Source organism: Antechinus flavipes, chromosome 2, assembly GCF_016432865.1.
Source record: "Antechinus flavipes isolate AdamAnt ecotype Samford, QLD, Australia chromosome 2, AdamAnt_v2, whole genome shotgun sequence".
NCBI classification, from domain to species: Eukaryota; Metazoa; Chordata; class Mammalia; order Dasyuromorphia; family Dasyuridae; genus Antechinus; species Antechinus flavipes.
The window spans coordinates 91,890,234-91,914,866 of NC_067399.1; positions in this window are offsets into that span (position 1 = coordinate 91,890,234).

Sequence of the window (24,633 nt, forward strand, 5' to 3'; positions counted from 1 at the left end):
CGAGACAGAGAGAGACAGAGAGAGAAGGCAGTCACAGTCTGATGTGGGGGATAAGTCCTTTCTGTTTGCCTCAGTTCCTCATCTGTAAAATGAGACGGAGACGGAAATGGTGAACCACTCCAGTATCTCTTCCTAAGAACCCCAAATGAAGTCATGAAGGATCATATATTACTGAACAACAAAAAAATCTCAGAGAGAAGGCACTGACACTAAGGAGGATCAGGGAAAATTTTCTAGCATAAGGTGAGAGTCTCAAGATCTTCATCTCTAAAGTGAGTGTAATAATACCTTCCACATAAAGTTACCATAAAGAAAGTACTTTGAAACTCTTCACACATGTTTTGTTTAGTATTGTCAGATTGATAGAACTTCAGAGTTCTAAGTTCTAAAGGAACTTTAGAGCTCACCAAATACAATCCTCTCATTTTAGTAATCTGAGGAACTGAGTCTCAGAGAGGGCTGGTGACTTGCCATAATTAGGGAGACAGGACAGTTGAGTTGTAGGGTAGAAAGCAGCAGTTGTCAACAATTGTGGTGAGGGCTCCAGACACTTGTCTCAGTTCTCTGAAGCTGTTTGGAACCAGCTTATAAAAGCAGAGAAAACCCAACTTACTAGGTTGAAATTTCTAAACTACCTTTTAAAATGAAGGGGAAGAAGGCAAGATAGAAAACCTTTGTGTTATAGTAGAGCAGTTCTAGGGAATTTTCTTCTCTGAGTAACTTTATTTGTGCTTCTAATTTTGTGATATTACTTTTGTCCTCGGGGAGATCTCATGGAGTAGGCTGTATTGTAAGTTTTTAGAGAGCACAGCTTAGACCAAAGGGCATGGATAGTTGATGACACTGTGACCAAAGGCCAGTAACAGCTGCATTCTGGCTAACATGTACTCAGTCTTCCCTTATTCTATGAGTTACAAGTATCATCTTCCAATGTAGAGATAAAAACAGTTTAACCTTATTAATTCTCTTATGATTTCTCTTTCCTGTTTACTATTTTATGTTTCTTTAAAGTCTTGTATTTAAAAGTAAGATTTTCTACTTAGCTCAAATCTTTGCATCAAGAATACTTGAAAGTCTTCTATTCCATTGAATATTCATTTTTTACACCTGAAGGATTATACTCAATTTTGCTAGGTAGGTGATTCTTAGTTATAATCCTAGCTTTTTTGTCTCCCAGAAAATGATATTCTAAGCCCTCTGATCCATAAGAAAGAATCTGTTAAATCTTGTGCTAACCTGACTGTGGCTCCCCAATGTTCAAATTGTTTCTGTCTGCTTACAATATTTTCCCCTTGACGTCGGAACTTTGGAATTTGGCAATAATGATTCTGGGAGTTTTTATTTTGGGATCTCTTTCAGAAGGCTATTAGTGGATTTATTCAATTTCTATTTATCCTCTGGTTTTAGAATATTAAGACAGTTTTCCTTGATAATTTCTTGAAAAAATATTTAAGCTCTTTTTTTTTGTTGTTTGTGACTTTCAAACAGTCCATGCTCTATTTTCTAGGTCAGTTATTTTTCCAATGAGATATTTTACATTATCTTTTTTTTTCATTCTTTTGATTTTATTTTATAGTTTCTTGGTTTCTCATAAATTTAGTAGCTTCCATTTGTTCAATTCTAATTTTTAAGGAATTATTTTCATCTACTTCCTTTTTCATTTGGCCAATTCTACTTTTTTAAGGAGTTTTTTTTCTTCCGTGAATTTTTTCCTCTTTTTCCATTACATAAAATCTGCTTTTTAATTGATTATTCTTCTTATTAGTTTTTTGGTACCTTTTTTTATCATTTGGCCTACTCTACTTTTTGTGGTGAGTTTTTTTTTTTTCAGTATTTTTGGTGTCTCACACCACTCTCTGTCCCTAATTTCTGTCCCTAATTTTTCCTTTACCTCTTTCACTTGATTTAAAAAATCCTTTTTTTTTTAACCTTTCATGGCTTAAGACCAATTCATATTTTTCTTGGAGGCTACGGATGTAGGAGTTTTGATATTGTTATCTTCTTCTGAGTATGTGTTTTGATCTTCTTTGTCACCATAGTAACTTTCTATGGTCATTTTTTTTCTGTCATTTGCTCATTTTTTCCAATCTATTTCTTGACTTTAATTTTTTTGTTAAAGTGACTTCAAAGGTGGAGGACACACTGTCTCAAGCTTCAGGGTTTTGTGAAGCTGTTTTCAGAGATACTTCTAGGGACCTGCAAGTTTTCAGTTCTTTCAAGGTGATATGATCTAAGAAGAGATCTTATTTCTTTCCTGATCTGTGCTCTGGTCTGTGAGTGGTCACAAACACTTTTTTCTGTCCTAGAATTGTGGGGAGAGTCCCTGCTATATTGTGACCACGTGTTCTGTGTGCTAGTGTTCTTCCTCATCTTGGGATTATCACCCAAGACTGTGTCTCAGATCTGAGTATAAATAAAGCAAGAGTCCTGCCCCTAGTACTAGCAAAGAGATCCCTACAATTTCTTTCAGATCATTTCCTTTATCATTTGTGGGCTGAGAGCTCTGGAAGTAACTGCTTCTGCTGCAGATTCACTCCCAATGCCTGTTCCTGGTTTGCTGAGGCCAAAATTATACTGGAACAGCCTGCACTGGATTGTGTTCCAGTCTCATTCTTGGGCAACTGCCCTTTCCTGCTGACCATCTAAGTTGTCTTTAAATGAAAAATTATTTTACCTTATTTTTGTGTGGGTTCTATTGCTCCAGGAATGGTTTTATGACATTATTTAAAGATGTTCAAAAAGATTTGGGGGAGAGTTCAGATGCGTCATTGCCTTTTCTTCACCAACTTCCCCCTTATTCTAGAAGGAAAAAGGTCAAGTCTATGATGAAAACTCCATTTTATAGGCCATTTTTTAAAGTTTGATTCAGAGAATAGGAGAAAACTCACACTATATTAATAAGAAAATTTTTTATGCCATAAGGGATCCTTACAATCCCTCATAGGACCTCTTTAGTGACTTACATGCCCAAAGTCTTCTTGCAGTCAGTGGTTATAGGACCCTGATAGAGACTTACTTGTCCCAGAGTTTTCTCAAGAGAAAGATTACATCAGCTCTAAGTCTTTGACCAACTTGAGCCTATGGCTAAAAATACTCACAGATGACCTCACTCCTTTATTCCTTAGATCTGGATACCTGCCACAGTCTTAGAAAAGCATGTGGCTCATATCTGTTTTTGTTGGAGGACAGTAGAAAAGCCACCAAATTACAACATACCATGATCACCAGAATCATTGTTGGCTCAGGCGAGAGAGCAAATTTTGGCCTTGGGGGTCCTGTTAACAAGCATTTATTAAAGAAGGAAAGCAGGAAAGTGGGGGAAATTTTATAGCAAGTTTGCCTGATAAAGGTTTCATTTCTCAAATATATAGAGAACTCAAATTTAGAGTGTCAAATTTATAACAATACAAATCATTCCCTAATTAATAAATGGTCAAAAGCTATGAACAGGTCATTGTCGGAAGAAGAAATCAAACTATCCATATGAAAAAAAAATGCTCCAAATTTCTATTAATTAAAAAATGGAAATTAAAAGAATTATGAGATAATATTTCACACCTATCAGATTGGCTAATACAAAAAAGGAAAATAACAAATGTTGGAGATGTCAAAAAATAGAACAGTAATGAACTATTGGTGGAATTGCAAAGTGATCCAACCATTCTGGAGATGAATTTGGAACTATGCCCAAATAACTATAAAATTGGGCATAGCCTTTGATCCATCAATACCATTACTGGTCTGTATTCCAAAGAAATCAAAGAAAAAGGTGTACAAAAATATACAAAAATATTTATAGTAGTTCTTTTTGTGATGGCAAAGAATTAGAAATTGAGGGAATGTCCAACAAAGAGGAATGGCTAAACAACTTGTGATATGTGATAATGGAATACTATTATGCCAAATTAAATGTGGATAGGGGTTGTGGTTGGAAAAGGCATTGTATAGGAAGCAGAACCTAAATTAATCCCTGAAGGTTATCTGGGATTGCAAAAGGAGGAAGGAAAATATTGTCATTCCAGAGAATGGGGGCATATTGAAAAGTCTCAGAGGTAAGAAATGGAATCTATGGGGAACAGAGTCAATTTGGTTGGAACATAAAGTGTATGAGGGACATTAATGTAAAATAAGTTTGGAGAAAATGGCCAGACCCAGATAGAGAATAATTTTGCATGCCAAAAATAAGTGATATTTCATTCTAGAAGTAAGAGGGAAAGACTAATACATCTCGAAAAGAGGATTGATATGAAAACTAGTAACAACAGGGGTTGTCTATGTATAATTGGACTATTGACTTATTGAGATCCAAACCACCAAAATCAGGGAGGGAGGAGAATAAAGACAAGAAGACAATGCTGTGGACAACTAAAAAACAGCTCCAACCTGAGCTGTTGAAACAAGCTATTAATTCTAGAAAATAGAAAATGAATAAAAAGAAAACACAGAGATGCTGATCATTATTATTTCCTACAGAAGTTTAACCAATGTAAAGGAATCACTCATCTGTAAGATAAGGATAATAATAGCATCTACTTTACAGGGTTGTTATGAGGATCAAATCAGATAATGTATGTTTAAAGCCTTACAAAACTTAAAAGCTTTATGAATGCCAGTTATTATTATCACTACAAACAGGGAGGCCAAAACCACCCAGCAACTGACATAGCCAGCAAATGGTTGATCTCCTTGCTAACTTCAAAAGTGGAGCAATCCAAAAAGGGAAAGGGACCTGTATGTGCCAAAATGTTTGTAGCAGCCCTGTTTGTAGTGGCTAGAAACTGGAAAATGAATGGATGCCCATCAATTGGAGAATGGCTGGGTAAATTGTAGTATATGAATGTTATGGAATATTATTGCTCTGTAAGGAATGACCAGCAGGATGAATACAGAGAGGCTTGGAGAGACCTACATGGACTGATGCTAAGTGAGATGAGCAGAACCAGGAGATCATTATACACTTCGACAACGATATTGTATGAGGATGTATTCTGATGGAAGTGGATTTCTCTGACAAAGAGACTTAACTGAGTTTCATTGGATAAATGATGGACAGAAACAGCTACACCCAAAGAAGGAATACTGGGAAATGAATGTGAACTATTTGATTTTTGATTTTCTTCCCGAGTTATTTTTACCTTCTGAATTCAACTCTCCCTGTGCAGTGGGAGAACTGTTCGGTTCTGCAAATATGTATTGTATCTAGGATATACTGCTACATATTTAACATATATAGGACTGCTTGCCATCTTGGGGGGGGGAGGAGGGAGGGAGGGGAAAAAACGAAACATAAGTGATTGCAAGGGATAATGCTGTGTAAAAATTATCCTGGCATGGATTCTGTCAATACAAAGTTATTATTAAATTAAAAAAATGATTTAAAAAAAAAGAAAAGAAAAATTACTCACCCATATGTTTTTTAAATAAAAAAAGCTTTAATAAAAAATCTGGGATACAGACCTAATAATAATTTTTAAAAAAATAAAATAAAATAAATAAATAAATATTTATATTTTCTCCTGAAAAAAAAAAAAAAAGTGGAGCAATCCAGAGGGATAGAGTGGGGTTGAGGGCATTAGCATATCAACTTGTTTGCAAAATTTTACAGCTAAGATGTCAGAACAGCTTGCTAAATGGTACTCTCTCTGCTTTACTCCTTTCTCATTTCTAGGTCTTGGTTCTGTTTTTCATTATCTGTTTCTCACCTCCAGTCTTTCTCCTCTTATTAACTCTCTTATAAACTTGTTCAAGTGTTCCTGACTCCAGAACAAACAAGCAAAAATGAAACTTGCCACCCAATGCCCCCTGGACCTCTTATCTAGTTGAATATAAGTTTCTTGAGGGTAAGGAATGTTTCCTCTCCTCAATTTCTGGCACTTATAGATAATTTATAGACACTTGCTTGCTTGATTTCACTGCTAATTCTATGGCAAGAGTAGCACACACACAGTACCACACTCATCACCAGCCACTCTTCACCACCCCCACCTCACACCCCTGCTCCTGCCATCTGGCCTCCTTTCCCACCTGTCTACTGGATCTGCCATCTCAAAGGTTACCAAGGAATTCTTAATTACCAGTGGCCTTTTTGTCAGTCCTCATCTGCCCTTTCCTTCCTATAATATTTGATACTATTGAGCCATTCCCTCCCCCACCTCTTAACTTCAGTGACACTGCTATTTCTTGGTTCTCATCTTACCTCTCCAACTGCTCCTTGTCTGTCTCCTACATTGGTTTATTTTCCTTCTCTCTCCCTTTAAACACTGTGTCCCAAGAGCCTTGTTCTAGGGTCTCTCTGGGCTTTCTCCCTGTGTGATCTCATGCACTATTATCACTTCTATGCAGATAACTTCTAAACATAGTTACCTAATCCAGAGCTCCAGTCCTTTATTTCTAATTACCTGTGAAACATCTTCCTCTGGATGTTCTACTAATACTCCAAATTAATCATGTTCCATATGGAGCTCATCATTTCTCCCCCAAGAATTTTCCCTTCGTCCCACTTACAAATCACTCAGGTCTAGAACCTGGAAGTTCTCACCTTCCTACATTAAATCAGTTGTTCCGTCCAGTTAGTTGTACCTCCACAACATCACTCACATCTGTCCCCTACTGTCCACATCCACCACCACAGCCTTAGTTCAAGCTCTTATTACATTTTTTGGGGGGGAATGTGGATTTTAGCCATTAGCTGGTATCCCTGCCTTCAGCCTCTCCTCTATCCAATTTATCTATAACCCTTTTCTCTGAGGCTCCCTTCCCTTGATACAAAGGGACTGGATCCCCTTTAATTATTTCTTACCTCTCTGGCTCATTGCTCTTATGGTGTGATGGCTAATTAACTCCTGAAAATCAATTGTTAAATTAACTTAGAATTATAGAGAGTTAAATAATTCACTTATGATTTTAGGTGACCATCCCTAATCAATGAATCCCTTTAGAATTTTTATAAACATTTACTTTTGTAAATACTCTACTCTATCCTGCAATTCAAACTTGCTATGACTAATGCAAACCACAAAGGAAAAAATCTTCATTTGGGAGATCTCTGGCCCTTCTAAAAGAAAGATGTATAGGTGAAATATACCTGTAGGGCTTATGCACATACCTCCTACTTGTCAGTATTCCTTCCATATTCCCATAAAAGTTCAAACTATATATAAGTTTTGCCAAGATCATGCAGGCCTACCTTGTAAGGGACCATCCCACAGCAAGGGAGGAATCAAAGTTAAACTAGAAGAGTTCTGCAAACATACACTCAGGCCATGTTACCATCTGTCCTGATTCTTCCCACCTATAATAGCACCCATGGCCAGAAACCATGGTCTCATTCCCTGAGAAAGTCAATATACTTGACTTTGGAAACCCCATTGTAGGGCTGAGTTATCTTGATTAATGATTAAATAAAAACTACTTATGCAACCCAGACCATGCTCATAGCCCATTCTGCTTTCAAATCCCCTGCCCTTGCTGCCTCTGTTCAATAAGTCTTGCCCTGTCTCTATCTAGGACATAATACCATAAAAATAACTATACAGGTGCAGGTGATATATTCCCTGGACAACTGAAATGGCCTATGTTAGAATTTTAAAAAGCTATATTCTTACTGAGGTCAAACACATGTAAGTACTTTACTTGTGAGTGTCATATCTTCGTGTTGTTTTATACAAGGTGGAGGTAGTCTGTGGTAGGGGTCGTAGATGGTATTTGACCATTCAGTACATTCCAAAGGTAGGAGAAATTGATGATTTTACTCACCTTGGAAGAGGCTTATTTAGATAGCTGGTGACAAAGTTGATTCAGTACTGGATTTGCAATCATAAACACTCAAGTACAAATCTGTCCTTAGATTAGCTATGTGACTCTGGGCAAATCACTTGACATGTCTGCTTCAGTTGCCTTGACTGTAAAATGGAATTAAAAATGGCATCTATTTCTCAAGGTAGATTGATTGTGAGGATCAATATAAGCAAAGCCCTTAGCACAGTGACTGCACATAGTAAGCACTTAATAAATGCTTATTCTCTTCTTCTCCTCCACATGATTTACAGTCTTACCCTAGCTTCAGCTCTAAGAAACTAGGGTCATTTCCATAAGAAATTTAGACCTCTACCTAATGGGCTACTACTATCCTCTAGAGATCTACATAGTCCTTTGGACTATTTATAGGGCAAATTTCCTATAAAGGATAAATTTTGAGTTCATAAGGAATCAAAATCAAGAAAGTAAAGAGACTCCTCCTAGAGAATGGTATCATCTCTATGACTTATGATTACTATCTAAAGTGATACTCCATTCTAATACAAGGGTCATTCATTCCCCTTGACAGAGAAAACTGAAGCAAGATAACATAGACAGCTTTATCTTCTCTCCGTCATCTGCATTCCATTCACCCTGAGAAGTAATCTTACTTTTTTAATACCTCTCTTTTCTTCAATATATACATTTCAAACAATTTTGTTTTTGCTTTGTCTTGCCAACTTCAAGAATTTATATACTTGTTATTCCCATGGGAAGATGTTTATGAGGATTTCCAAAACAAATTATAACTATGTAATTAAAATTCTGGGAAAGCCTACTACACCAACATCTCCAACTGTAGCACCTAACAAAATATTTGGTTTTCTATCTTATGAAATTTCCTTGACTAGACCATCTATATGGCCAGACAATCAAAATTCAGAGCAGACTGGTATAAGGAATACTTTGTAGTCATTATTCCATTTAATGACAAAGAGGATTCTAATTACAAAATGCATATGCTTTCCTCATTTGACATCGTTTTTAATAGGATAATGCCCTTGAGACTAAAGATACTTTCAGAGCTGGGTCCACCATTGGTATGACCAATTATGTGACCTTGGATAACTAAGCAATCATTTATTGAGGGCCTACTATGCACCAAATACTGTGTTAAACTATGGGATTATAAAGAAAGGCACAAACATGGTGAATGCCCTCAAGTTTGCCCACAGTTTGATTGGGGGACACAAAATGCAAATAATTATGTTTAGACAAAATATATTATAGTATAAATAGGAGATAATCAAAGAGGGAAGGTGAGAGATCTAAAAAAACCTCTTGAAAACACTAAGATTTAGATTGAGTCTTGAAGGAATCCAGTGGAAGACTGAGATAGAGATGAAAAGGACATATTTTGCAAACATGGGAGTCAGCTTTTGAAAAGGCCCAGAATCAAGAAATGACATGTCCTAAGACAAGAAACAGAAAGGAGACTGTTTCTATGTTGCTGGATTATAGACTATGTGAAGTGAGTAGTCACTTGATCTCAATGGATCTTGATTTATTGATCTGTAAAATGTAGATAATACTGCCTGGAATATTGTGAAAATCAAATAAGAAATGTGTGTGAAAACCAGAGCTTTAATCATGTTAGGACTTTTGGTGTCAAGCCTATTTTAGGGATGTGCAAGTCTCGTTGGGAATTTTTTGCCCCACCATCCAAGTTACTTATTTTGCAAATCTTCCTAGGAATTTTAAAATTCAATTTAATATTTTAAAATAAATATTTATTTAATATTACTAATCAAATAATAATCAAATTGTTAAAATAAAATAATTTAATCTAATAAATATCTATTGAGTACTGAGTAGGTAGGTATAGGCACTACATCAGGCATTGGTGCTAAACACACAGAAATGTAAGTCTCTGTTCTCAAGGGGATTTGTATTTTCAGGAATAGAGAAGCAAAAGGGAACAGAACATAAGTAGTAAAATGCAAGGTTGGGTGCGATATAATCAGATGAAATCTAGACAAATCATTGAAAGAAAAACTTTAATGGGGGGGGAGGGGAGAGGAGAGGGGGAACAGCACACAGACTATATGGTAATTGAGCTGAGTCCTAAATGGAAGTGGAGCATGTGCTTTCCAGACATGGAGGGATGATCTCTACAAATATACAGGGATCAGAAAGTAATCATTGAGTTCTCAGAACAATTGGTATTATAGTTAAGCCAGAATATGGAGTATGTGATGGGGAACAGGAAAATCAACCAAGTGCGTAAGAATCTAATGAGGGTCACTTATGTAAAATTCACTTATTATTTCCTTCGAAAAGATGGAGTTAAACTAATACTGAGCTAATAATTTGGTGGAGTTGTGAAGTGATTCAACCACTTTGGAGAGCAATTTGAAACTATGCCAAAGGGCTATCAAATTGCATATCTTTTGATCCAGCAGCATTTCTACTGGGCTTGTGGCCCAAAAAGATATAAAGGAGGGAAAGGAACCCCCATGTGCAAAAATATTTGCAGCAGCCCTTTTTATAGTGGGGCAAGAAACTGGAAACTGAATGGGTGCCCATCAGTTGGAGAATGGCTGATAAGTTATGGTATATGAATGTAAGAAATGATACTTAACATGAAGTGATAATAAGTGAAATGAGCAGAACCAGGAGATCATTGTACATGGCAACAACAAGACTATATGATGATCAATTCTGATGGACGTGGATCTCTTCAACAATTAGGTGATTCATGCCAGTTCTGATGGTCTTGTAATGAAAAACACAATCTACATCCAGAGAGAGGACTGTGGGAACTGAGTGTGGATCGCAACATAGTATTTTCACTCTTTTTGTTGTTGTTTGCTTGCATTGTGTTTTCTTTCTCATTTTTTTTCTTTTTTGAAATGAATTTTCTTGTGTAGCATGATAATTGGGGAAACATTTAGAGAAGAATTGCACATATTTAACATATATTGGATTACTTGCAATCTAGGGAAGGGGATGGAAAGAAGGGAGGGAAAATATTTGGAACACAAGGTTTTAGAAGGGTGAACATTAAAAATTATCCATGCATATATTTTGAAAATAAAAAGCTTTAATAAAAAAATTTTTAAAAGGAAAGATGAAGTCAAGATGGCAGAGTAAGATGAAGCAGTGCAACCTGGGTCCTCACCAAATCACCTCCACAAAGATCTAGAATGCATACTAGACATAATTTTGATTGAGCAAGCCAAGAAAAGGTCATGTTAAATTTTTTTTTCCTAGTGAAACTTTGCAAGATAGATACAGAGGTCTGTAGACACTGGATGTAGTGTCTGCTTAGCCCATTGTTCATAGTACATTCCAGCACCCAGGGACTGAAAGAGGGCCAATATTGGGCACCATGGCAGAATACACCAGCACTAAACGAGATCCCAGGGATGCATGAACTAGTGCACGGTGCAAGAGTGGATACCATTTTGAGCTCAATTGCCTCCAACTGAGTTTCAAGTCATGAATCCAAATAAAGAGGAGTAATAATGAATGTGGACCATAGCTGTACACTGATGAAAGAAGAAGTTCTTGAAGAAAACAGATTGTGTGTCTTTAATCCCAGGAGCAAAGCAAAGGCTTAATTCTAACCACTAGCCCAGCTTGGACAGCTATTGTGTAATAACCAGATCAGAATTCTTAGAGGAAAGGGAAGTCTACAGTTCAGTCACTATTAACCAATCGAGCTTCCTAGTGGACTAATAGTGGCTGAGTCCAGCAGCATTCTACCAACACTCCCAAATAGGAACAAGCTAAAAGACACAAATATAGGTCAGAAACTTGTAGAGTTCAACCAAAAGAGTACTGAGCCAATCACTCTGTGAGCACTAAAAACTTCCAGGTCCCCATCTTGAGCATGGGGATAGATGTGAGAGCACAGAAGCTCAGGCTGAACATCCACACACACATACTCACACATACACTAAGAAAAAGTTCTAGAAAAATTAAAGCAAGAATTAAGAGACGAGCTAAAAATTATTTTAAAATCTAAAAAAGAATGCTAGATTAGAAGGAAATGGAAAATAAATGAGAATTATGGAAGAAAAAATGAAAAAGGAATTAATAGCTGGGCATAAAAGGTCCAAAACCTTACCCAAGCAATAAAGTCCCTTAAAATTAGAATTGATCAAATAGAAGTTAATGAATCATTAAACATAATAAAACATAGTCAAAAGATTGACAAAACAGAAGAAAATATGAAATGTCTCATAGGAAAAACAATTGATCTTGAAAATAGAACAAGAAGACATAATTTAAAAATCATTAATCTAATTGGTTGTTGTCCTTCATTCTCAAAGAGGACCAAAATGACATCACTATGTTAGAATCTAGTTATAGTATGTCCAGTTGTGGGTGATCAGACCAATATGAGCTCAGAATGCTCTGCCACAAGTTGGACACAAATAGTTATTTATGAACAAATGGAGCAGCTTCTTTAATTTTGTACTTTTGGGGGCTAATTCAATTCTGCTTTGCTTATAGAACCCAGCACTTTCTCTGATAAGGGCAAGCCATACTGGATGGTTCTGTGCCAGTATGTCCCATGTCATACAATTGATTCTAAAGTTATTACAAGATATTTTGAGAATGCCCTTGTATCACAAAAAAGTATTCAATTCAATTCCATAAGAATTAATTAAGCAACAAAGAGTATGCCAGGCCCTGTTTGAGGGGCTAGAAATTGAAAAAACAAAAACAAAACAAACTTTGTTCTCAAGGAGCTTACCTGAAACCTATGAATGAAAAAGTAGCCTAGATATCATATTTATAAGAAATAATAAAATAAAATTGTTCAGATATCTTAGAACCAGAGAACAAAATAGAAGTTGAAAGAAACCACTAATCCCCTCTTAAGAGAAATCTCAAAATCAACACTCCCAGGATTATTATAGCCCCAAACCCAGAAGTCTCAAATAAAGACAAAAATACTGCAAACAAACAAAAACATTCAAATACCAAAAGCCATAATCAAGATTTAGCTGCTACCATCATAAAGAAGAAGAGAGCTTGAAAAATGATGTTCAAGAAGGCAAAAGATTTAGGTTGATAATCAACAATAATTTATCCAGAAAAACTGAGTATAATTCTTTTTCTTTCTTTTTTTAAATGTAAAGCAATTGGGGTTAAGTGCCTTGCCCAAAGTCGTGCAGCTAGGAAGTATTAAGTGAGGCTTCCTTTGAACTCATATTCTCCTGATAATACTATTGTGCTATAAGAAATGATGGAGGATATGTTTTTATAAAAGCAAACCCCACTTCTTAAAGCTTATGCTGAGGGGAGGATTCTGAGGAAATGGAGGAGTAGCTTGGTAAATTTCATGCTTTCCAGATTTCTCCACAAAGAGAACAAAATTTATGCCTCAGGCAGAACATAGACTGGTGAAAATCAAGAAGATATGGGGCAGAACGGGGTCCTCCTGATACAATCCAAGAAGATTTGAAGCTCCCAAGCTGAGAATTAGCTTGTCTGAAGTGCAAACACCTCCAGGCTAGATCCACAAAAATATCAAGTAGGGACCCCTTGGGCTAGCTAGATGTGGTTGGAGTATCAGCGGGAACCAGAGAAACTTTCATCTCCTGGACAGTTTATGGAGTTGGAGATTGAGTCTGGGAAGACAAAGTGAACCTCAACTGGTTAAGAATGCCAGGCCCAGCTGTGCTGCTGAGGCTCAGCCCTGGGCGAGAAGAAACCAACACCCAGAGTGTGCAGTGGCAGTGAGGCAGGGACACTGCTGGCTGTGGGCAGTTGCAGCAGAGTGAAGTTCTTGGTTTGGGATTTCAGGTCAGAGGGGAGAGCTGATGGGAAGCTTGAGGCATCATCACCCCCCCCCCATGCCAGGATTAAAGTTGCTTACTTTAATACTTATTTTTTTATTATAGCTTTTTATTTACAAGTTTTATGCATGGGTAATTTTACAGTATTGACAATTACTAAACTTTGTGTTCCAATTTTTTCCCTCCTTCTCCCCATCCCCTCCCCCCCACCCATGGCAGGTTGACCAATGCATGTTAAATATGTTCAAGTATAAATTAAATATAATATACATATGCATGTCCTAACAGTTATTTTGCTGAACAAAAAAAATCAGACTTTGAAATAGTGTGCTATCAGCCTGTGAAGGAAATAAAAAATGCAGGCGGACAAAAATACAAGGATTGGGAATTCCACGTAATGCTTCATAGTCATCAATCAGAGTTCTTTCGCTGGGTGTAGCTGCTTCAATTCATTACTGTTCTATTGGAACTGATTTGGTTCATCTCATTGTTGAAGAGGGCCACGTCCATCAGAATTGATCATCATATAGTATTATTGTTGAAGTATATAATGATCTCTTGGTCCTGCTCATTTCACTCAGCATCAGTTCATGTAAGTCTCTTTTCTAAAATCATCCTGCTGGTCATTTCTTACAGAACAATAATATTCCATAATATTCATATACCACAATTTATTCAGCCATTCTCCAATTGATGGGCATCCACTCAGTTTCCAGTTTCTGGCCACTACAAAGAGACCTCCCACAAACATTCATGCACATACAGGTCCCTTTCCCTTCTTTAAGATTTCTTTGAGATATAAGCCCAGTAGTAACACTGCTGGATCAAAGGGTATCAGTTTGATAACTTTTTGAGCATAGTTCCAAATTGCTCTCCAGAATGGCTGGATGTATTCACAATTCCATCAACAATGTATTAGTGTCCCTGTTTTCCCACATCCCCTCCAACATTCCGCATTATCTTTCCCTGTCATTCTAGCCAATATGACAGGTGTGGTATCTCAGAGTTATCTTAATTTGCATTTCTCTAATCAATAATGACTTGGAGCATCTTTTCATATGGTTAGAAATAGTTTCAATTTCTTCATCTGAAAATCGTCTGTTCATATCCTTTGACCATTTATCAATTGGAGAATGGCTTGATTTCTTATAAATTAGAGTCAATCCTCTATATATTTTGGAAATGAGGCCTTTTTCAGAACCTTTGACTATAAAAATGTTTTCCCAGTTTATTGCTTCCCTTCTAATCTTGTCTGCATTAGTACAAAAACTTTTCAATTTGATATAATCAAAATTTTCTAATTTGTGATTAATAATGATCTCTAGTTCTTCTTTGGTCATAAAATCCTTCCTCTTCCACAGGTCTGAGAGGTAAACTATCCTATGCTCTTCCAATTTATTTATAATCTCATTCTTTATGCCTAGGTTATGAACCCCATTTTGACCTTATCTTGGGTCAATGCCTAGTTTCTGCCATACTAATTTCCAATTTTCCTAGCAATTTTTGTCAAATAGTGAGTTCCTATCCCAAAAACTGGGTTCTTTCGTTTTATTGAACACTAGATTATTAAAGTTATTGGCTATTTTATCCTTTGAACCTAACCTATTCCATTGATCAACTAGTCTATTTCTTAGCCAATACCAGATGGTTTTAGTAACTGCTGCTTTATAATATAATTTTAGATCTGGTACAGGTAGGCCACCTTCATTTGATTTTTTTTCATTAATTCCCTTGAAATTCTTGACTTTTTGTTTTTCCATATGAACTTTGTTGTTATTTTTTCTAGGTCATTAAAATAGTTTTTTGGGAGTCTGATTGGTATAGAGCTAAATAAATAGATTAGTTTAGGTAGTATTGTCATCTTTATTATATTTGCTTGCCCTATCCAAGAGTGTTTAATATTTTTCCAGTTGATTAGATCAGACTTAATTTGTGTTGGAAGTGTTTTGTAGTTTTGCTCATAAAGTTTCTGATTTTCCCTTGGCAGATAGATTACTAAATATTTTATACTATCAGTAGTTACTTTAAATGGAATTGCTCTTTGTAACTCTGTTGGATTTTGTTAGTGATACATAAGAATGCTGATGATTTATGTGGGATTATTTTGTATCCTGCAACTTTGCTAAAGGTCTGGGTTATTTCTCATAGCTTTTTAGTAGAATCTCTGGGGTTCTCTAAGGATACCATCATATCATCAGTAAAGAGTGATAATTTGGTTTCCTCATTGCTTACTCTAATTCCTTTCATCTCTTTCTCAACTCTTATTGCCAAAGCTAGCATTTCTAATACAATATTGAATAGTAACGGTGATAGTAGGCAACCTTGTTTCACTCCTGATCTTATTGGGAATGGTCAGTTTCTCCTCTTTACATATGATGCTTACTGATGGTTTTAAATAGATGCTACTGATTATTTTAAGGAAAAGTCCATTTATTCCTATACTCTCAAGTGTTTTTAATAGGAATGGATGTTGGATTTTATCAAATGCTTTTTCTGCATCTATTGAGATGATCATATGGTTTTTGTTAATTTGGTTATTAATATGGCCAATTATACTGATAGTTTTCCTAATATTGAATCAACTCTGCATTCCTGGTATAAATCCTACTTAATCATGATATATTGTTCATGGTATATTATCCTGGTGATTATTTTCTGCAGTCTCTTTGCTAATATCTTATTTAAGATTTTAGCATGAATATTCATTAAGGAGATTGGTCTATAATTTTCTTTCTCTGTTTTCAACCTACCTGGTTTAGGTATCAGTACCATGTCTGTGTCATAAAAGGAATTTGGTAAGACTCCTTCATTCCCTATTTTTTCAAAAAGTTTATATAGCATTGGGGCTAATTGTTCTTTAAATGTTTGGTAGAATTCACATGTAAGTCCTGGTCCTGGGGATTTTTTTTTAGGGAGTTGACAAATAGCCTGTTCTATTTCTTTTTCTGAAATGGGACTATTTAAGCAATTTACTTCCTCTTCTGTTAATCTGAGAAGCTTATATTTTTAGAAGTAATCATCCATTTCACTTAGGTTATCAAATTTATTGGCATAAAGTTGGTTAAAGTAACCCCTTATTATTTCTTTAATTTCCTCTTCCTCTTTAATTTGGTAGAAAGTTCTCCCTTTTCATTTTTAAGACTACTAATTTGATTTTCCTCTTTCCTTTTTCTAATCAGATTTACCAAACAAAGGTTTATCAATTTTATTGTTTTTTTCATAAAACCAAATCTTAGTTTTATTTATTAGTTCAATAGTTTTTTATTTTCAATATTATTAATTTCTCCTTTTAATTTTAGAATTTCAAGTTTAGTAATTGATTGGGGCGGGGATGTTAATCTGGTCTTTTTTGAGTTTTTTAAGTTGCAAGCCCAATTCATTGATCCTCACTTTCTCTATTTTATTCAAGTAAGTCTCTAAGGATATAAAATTTCCCCTTATTACCACTTTGGCTGCATCCCACAAATTTTGGTATGATGTCTCATTGTTGTCATTATCTTGAGTGAAATTATTAATTGTGTCTATAATTTGCTGTTTCACTCAATCACTCTTTAAAATGAGATTATTTCTTTTCCAATTACTTTTTGGTCTATTTATCCCTAACTTTTTTTGAATGTAGTTTTTATTGCATTGTGATCTGAAAAGAAAGCATTTACTCTTTCTGCCTCTCTGCATTTAATTTTGAGGTCTTTATGTCCTAATATATGGTCAATTTTTGTGTAGGTTCCATGGACCGCTGAGAAGAAAGTATACTCCATTCTGTCACCATTCAGTTTTCTCCAAAGATCTATCATACCTAATTTTTCTAATATTCTATTTACATCTTTAATTTCTTTCTTATTTGTTTTGTGGTTTGATTTATCTAATTCTGAGAGTGCAAGATTGAGATATCCCACTATTAGAGTTTTGTTGTCTATTTCTTCTTGCAACTCTCTTAACTTCTCCTTTAGGAAGTTAGATGCTATACCACTTGGTGCATATATGTTTAATATTGATGTTGCTTCATTGTCTATAGTATTCTTTAGCAAGATATACTTTCCTTCCCTATCTCTTTTAATTAGATCAATTTTTGCTTTTGCTTGATCTGAGATAAGGATGGCTACCCCTGCTTTTTTGACTTCACCTGAAGCATAATAGATTCTGCTCCAGCCTTTTACCTTTACTTTATATGTATCTCTCTGTTTTAAATGTATTTCCTGCAAACAACATATTGTTGGGTTCTGACTTTTGATCCAGTCTGCTATCCATCTTCTCTTTATGGGAGAGTTCATCCCATTCACATTTACAGTTAAAATTACTAATTCTGTATTTCCTGCCATCATAATATCTCCAGATGGTGCTTTTCTTTTTCTTGCCTCTCTTTACCCCCTTCCCTAGTATTAAAGTTATGGGCCCAACTTGTGTCACGCAGCTCTCCCTCTTTAGTATCTCTCCCTCTTCCTTTTGAATCCCTTCCCCTTTCTTGTACCCTTTCCTTATTACTCTTTTTCCTTTTCCCTTTTCCTCTCCCACTTTTTAATGAGGTGAGAGAAGATTCTCTGTAAAATAAATGTCAATTATTTTCTCTTTGAGCCAACTCTGATGAGAGTAAGATTCACACAGTGTTCCTCCCCCTCTCTACGTTCCTTCAGATATGATTGGTTTCCTTTGCCTCATCGTGGGATGTATTTTCCCTCTTTTTATCTCCCCTTTTCCCTTTTTCTGACATTATCCCCTTTTCATTTCTACTTCCCTTTTTTTGTTATATCAGTAAAATCAAATTATATATGTGGTTTTTATGTATATCCACAACAGAAATACAGTTCTCAACAGTTTCTTTTACCTTTTTCTGCTTCTCTTGAGTACTGTGGTTGGAGGTCAAATTTTTTGTTTACATCTGGTTTTTTCCTTAGAAACAAATGGAATTCCTCTGTTTCATTAAATGTCCATCTTTTTCCATGGAAAAAAATGCTCAGCTTAGCTGGATAGTTTATTTTTGGCTGCATTCCAAGTTCTTTTGCCTTTCGGAATATCAGATTTCAAGCCCTTTGATCCTTTAATGTTGAGGCAGCCAGATCTTGAGTGACCCTTATTATGTCACCTAGGTATTTGAATTGTTTTTTCCTGGCTGTTTGTAATATTTTTTCTTTGTCTGATAGTTCTGAAATTTGGCCACAATATTCCTTGGAGTTTTTATTTTAGGGTCTTTTTCAGAAGGTGTTCGATGAATTCTTTCAATGCCTATTTTACCTTATGGTTCTATTGCTTCTGGGCAGTTCTCTTTGATGATTTCCTGTAAAATAGTATCTAGGCTCTTTTTTCATCATAATTTTTGGGTAATCCAATGATCCTCAGGTTATCTCTCCTAGATCTATTTTCCAGGTCTGTTGTTTTTCCAAGTAAACATTTGACATTTTATTCCTAATCTCTCATTTTTTTTGGTTTTGCTTGACTGATTCTTGATGTCTCAATGAATCAGTCATTTCTATTTATTCAGTTTTGATTTTTAGTGAGTCATTTTCTTCACTAGCTTTTTTTTACTTCTTTTTCTATATGTCCAATTGATTTTTTTTTATTTAATAATAACTTTGTATTGACAGAATCCATGCCAGGATAATTTTTACACAGCATTATCCCTTGTAATCACTTATGTTTCGTTTTTTCCCCTCCCTCCCTCCTCCCCCCCCCAAGATGGCAAGCAGTCCTATATATGTTAAATATGTAGCAGTATATCCTAGATACAATACATATTTGCAGAACTGAACAGTTCTCCCACTGCACAGGGAGAGTTGAATTCAGAAGGTAAAAATAACTCGGGAAGAACCAATTGATTTTTAAATGAGTTGTTTTGCTCTATGGAATTTTTTTCCATTTCACTAATTTTTTTTAGTGAGCTATTTTCTTTTTCCAATTCACAAATCCTACTTTCTTGGGAATTTTTAACCTTTTCCAATACATAAATTCTGTTTCCCTGCACTTCTTGGTAGTTTTTTACCTTTTCCAATTCATATTTCAGGAAATTATTGCTCTCTTGCATAGCTTCTCTTTCCTTTCCCCATTTTTCTTCTAGTTCTCTTTTAAAGTTTTTAATAGTTTCTTCTAGGAGAGCCTTTTGTGTTATATCAGTTCTGGAGACTGTCTATTATTAGTCTCCAGAGAGTTAAAAATCTACTCTCTTTCTGTATAGAAGGTATCAATCATCCTTTTGATTTTTTTACTCATTTTGTTAAAGCCTGTAGGGTCTGCCTTCATGGCCAGGAGGTTACCAGTTTCCTCTGCAGAGTAGTGATAAGTGTATGGGTGGGTAGCTGTCCTGCCAATTGGCTACAAAAAGCAGGGAGGCACTGGAGTAATCTGGGAAAGAGTTCCCTGGAAGTAACTCAGGCCTGCCATGCAGAGCTGTGGAAGTACCCTGCAAAGAACCCTGCTGTGCGAGTTAAGAACTGCCCTGGGGCTAGAAGCTGGGCAGTGAAAGTGTCCCTGCCCCAGGCCAAAGCCCACAGTGGGGATGTAGGTATTAGCAGCTGACCAGTGAATAGTCCTGCAGGGACTGGAAGTATTCCTGCCCAAGGAAGCACAATTGGTTGCAAAAGTTCTATTGCCACAGGCTGAGCCCCTCACTATGCAGATTAGAGGGTGCTCTGGGCTGTGCCCCCTGCCATGCAGATTTGTAACTGTCCCCCCCCCAAAAGCCCCATACTTCAGGATATGACTGCAGGACTGTGTTATGGTCTGAGCTGAGTCACTTCCAGTTTTGGTTGGTTATAGCCAGATCTTGTTAGGTTCTGGCATTTTTTAGAGAATACCCTTTGTCTTTGACTTTAATTTCTCTGCTAGTTTACTGCTTTATAATTAAGGCAGAGCAGTTAGCCTATGGGAGAGTGGTCTCTAGCCTCAAAGCTCACCCCCAACCCTGGTCTGCTCCGGATGCTAATTTCTCCCTGCCTGCACTGGTCTGTTCCTGGCCCCTCAGGACAAACCTTTCCTGGCGATCTTCCAGATTATCTTCGGCTAGTGAGTTGTTGTGCTTCTAAACTTCATGGGTTTTACCAGTCAAGCACTATTTTTGAGGCTGAATTTAATGTTGGTCATGAGGGCATGAGAGGAGCTTAGAAAGTCACGTGTGCCTTCTCCACTATCTTGCCTCCATCCGCACCCCACCCTCCCCAATACTTCTTATTTTTTAAAAAAAGGAAGAAGAAAGAATTCCGCTATTAAAACATTATGGGAACAGAGAAGATTGGGGTTTATCTTCAGAGGAGGACACTTTAGTAAAAAAAAAAAAGTTTCTATCCCAAATTGTAACATGAAATGGCTCCCTACTCTGAGAGTATTTATGGAAGAATTTCAAAAACAATTAATTTGAAAGTCAAATGAGAGATACTGAGGAAAAACTAAAAATAAAAAATAAAAACAAGATTATGAAAAAATGTTAAACAACTAGAAAAGGAGATATAAAGTCTCAAAGATAAAAATAACTTTGAAAATTAGAATTGGGTAAGGGGAAGACAATAAAGTTATGAGAGACCAAGAAATAACAAAACATTATAAAGAATGAAAAACAGAACAGAATGTGAAAACATCTACTAAGAAAAACAACAGATTTGAAGAACAGATCAAGAAGAGAAAATATAAGAATAATTGGATTATCTGAGAGGATAAAGGACCATGACATAATAATGCAATAAATAATCCAAGAAAATTGTCCTGAAGTGATAGAACATCAGAGGAAAGTAGAAATAGGAAAAATCCACTGATCACCACTGCAACAAGATCCTTTGTGAGAAACACATAGGAATATTATTGCCAAATTTTGAAACACCCAGATCAAAGAAAAATTTTTGCAAGAAATAAGAAAAAAAATTCAAATACATTGAAACTACAATTAGAATTCAATGGGGCTTACTCAGCAGACACAATAAAAGACTGTAGGTCCTGAAATTGTATCTATTGACAATCAAAAGAACTAGACCTACAATCAAAAATATCACATTCAAGGAAATTATCTATAGTATTGAATGAGGAAATAAGTGTACATTCAATGAACTTGCAGATTTTCAGAATTTTGTCTCAACCAAACCAAAACATAATAGAAAACTTAACATATAAGAGCCAATATCAAAGGTCATTTTCAAATAACTCAACGTGGACAAATTGTTTATGTTTTTTTTTTTTTAACATGGGAACTGTATGCCATATGTTTAAGATTGACATTAACAATGGGTTAGCTCAAAAGAAATATTGGGGCAGTGTTAAGATAAAAATAGTGGTCATATTATATAAATGAGATATAGAGAAAGAATAGACATAGAGGCATCAGAGGGTTAGAAGAATTCATAGTTCTGAAAACCTACTCACATCCAAAATGGGTTAAATAGGAAGCGCTATATATAGACCATAAGTAAAGCACTCTCCAAAATTATAAAGAAATAAGGGGAGAGGGATGAACAGATGGGGAAACAAAGAGTGAGGGAAGAAGATTAGGGAGGGATCCATGAATGGGGGCAAGTTAAGTAATAGTAAGGCAAATTAGGAGCATAATTAAAGCAGAGTCAGCAAGGATAGGAAAGATATATATATGTGTACATGTGGGAGGGAGAAAAGGGTGTATAAGTATGTATCTATATTGCTAAGTGAAATGAGCAGAACCAGATCATTATATACTTCAACAATGATACTGTATGAAGATGCATTCTGATGGAAGTGGATTTGTTTGACAAAGAGACCTAACTCAGTTTCAGTTGATCAATAATGGACAGAAGCAGCTACACCCAAAGAAAGTACACTGGGAAATGAATGTAAACTATTTGCATTTTTGTTTTTCTTCCCGGGTTATTTTTACCTTCTGAATCCAATTCTCCCTGTGCAACAAGAGAATTGTTCGGTTCTGCACACATATATTGTATCTAGGATATACTGCAACATATTTAACATATATAGGACTGCTTGCCATCTAGGGGAGGGGATGGAGGGAGAGAGAGGAAAAATCGGAACAGAAGTGAGTGCAAGGGATAATGTTGTAAAAAATTATCCTGGCATGGGTTCTGTCAATAAAAAGTTATTATTTTTAAAAAGTATGTATTATATAAATATACATAAATATATTCTTTCTTAACTACTGCCTACTTGGGACCATGGGGCGATGAAAAGGGGAAGGAAGAATAAAGTAAAAAAAAGGCACATAGCAGAGAAATAAAAGGACAATTTACAAAGGAGTAAAGAAAAGATGGATAGTCATGAATATAAGTTCTTCTACTAATATATATCCTTTCTTGAACTGGTAATTTGTTGTTATACATTTTTGAATCCTCCCTGATGTTCTGCTGGGCATATGACAAAGTTCTATTTTGTTTTGCTTTGTATTCCTTTTCTATTTTTTTTCTTATTTTGTTTTAAATAAAAAAAGACATCAAGAAACACATTATTTCTATCTAAGTAGAGAACTGATGGACTCATAATGCAGATTGAAACACATTTTCTCTTCATTTCTTTTTTCAACATAGCTAGTGTAGAAATTTGTTCTTGGCTACATATTTGCAATGAGCTTTGTGTTTCTTATCATCTCAATAGGCAGGGGAGGCGAGGTGAAGCAAGAGAATTCAAAATTGAAAATAAAATTGAATTTTTAAAAAAATTTCCTTTGAAAAGCACAAATCATTGTAGAGATAGAAAACCTCATTAGTAAATTGATATTTGGGACTAGATAGTGGGGATTATTTTTCTCTTTAGAGCTACTTTTATATTTAATGAAAGAGTCTGAAGTTGGGTGCTCTGTATTTTCCCTGGGCCACTGTCAAAGGTAGTTGTACATCCAAATCTCAATCCAAGGAACTGACTCTTGTTACTTTTCTCCTCTCTTTGGCCTCTGCTTTCCAAAAGCCTCTCTCCTCTCTCCTCCTCTCTAACCTCAGCTCTTCAGTCTCTTTGTCAATAAGTAATTTAGCTTCTCAGATTCTCTACGATTGTCTCTGTGTCTTTGCGTGTCTCTGCCTCTGTCTCTCCATCTCTCTCTCTATTTCTCACTGTCTCTCTGACTTTCTCTTCCTGTCTCTATATCTCTGTGTGTCTTTTTGTCTTTCAATCTGTCTTTTCTCTGTTCTCTCTCTCTCTCTCTCTCTTTTTGATTCTGTCTCTATTTCTCTGTGTGTCTCTCTGTCTCTTTCTTTCTGTGTGTCTCTGTGTTTCTGTCTCTCTTTTTGTTCTGTCTCTGTGTATGTCTCTCTGCCTTTTTATCTACATCTCTCTTTGGCTCTTTTTTGTCTTTGTCTCTGTCTGTCTGTCTGTCTGTCTCTGTCTCTTTCTCTGACTCCTCTCTGTTTCTATCTCTGTCTCTGTTGCTCTGTCTCTGTCTCTATTGCTCTGTCTCTCTGTGTGACTCTCTCTGTTTTTCTTTCTGTCTCTGCCTGTCTGCCTTTCTCTAGCTCTGTCTCTGTCTGTCCTTGTCTCTCTTTGTCTCTATATCTGTGTCTCTATCTCTCTCTCCTCCCTTCTCTTTCATCCAAGTATAGGAGCTTGTGAACTGACAGTGTCAATTAATCAACCAGTAAGCAGAACAAGGCAAGGAATTCATACATTATCAAAGAGACAATCATCAAGGTCAGATCAATGTTCTTTCTATTGGCAACAAGGACCCAAAACCATGGTTAGGTGTGTCCCTTTTGAAATAATCCTATGAGTTGGGGATTAGAGAAAGAATATAATCCTTTCTAATTCTGTTCCTTTGTTTCTTTCTCATGGATTTCAAATTCTTGTTTGAAATATATCATTTTGGAAAAGGATCCACAAGTGCAAAAATGTTTGTGGCAGCCCTTTTTGTAGTGGCAAGGAACTGAAAAACTGAGTAGATACTCATCAGTTGGGAAATGGCTGAATAAGTTATGATATATGAATACCATAGAATATTATTGTTCTATAAGAAATGATCAGCAGGATGATTTCAGAGAGGCCTGGAGAGGCATGGACTAATGCTAAGTGAAGTGAGAAGAACCAGGAGAATATTCTACACAATAACAGGATTATGCGATGATCAACTCTGGTGGACATGACTCTTTTCAATAACAAAGTGATTCAGACCAGTTCCAATGGCCTTGTGAGGAAGAGAGTC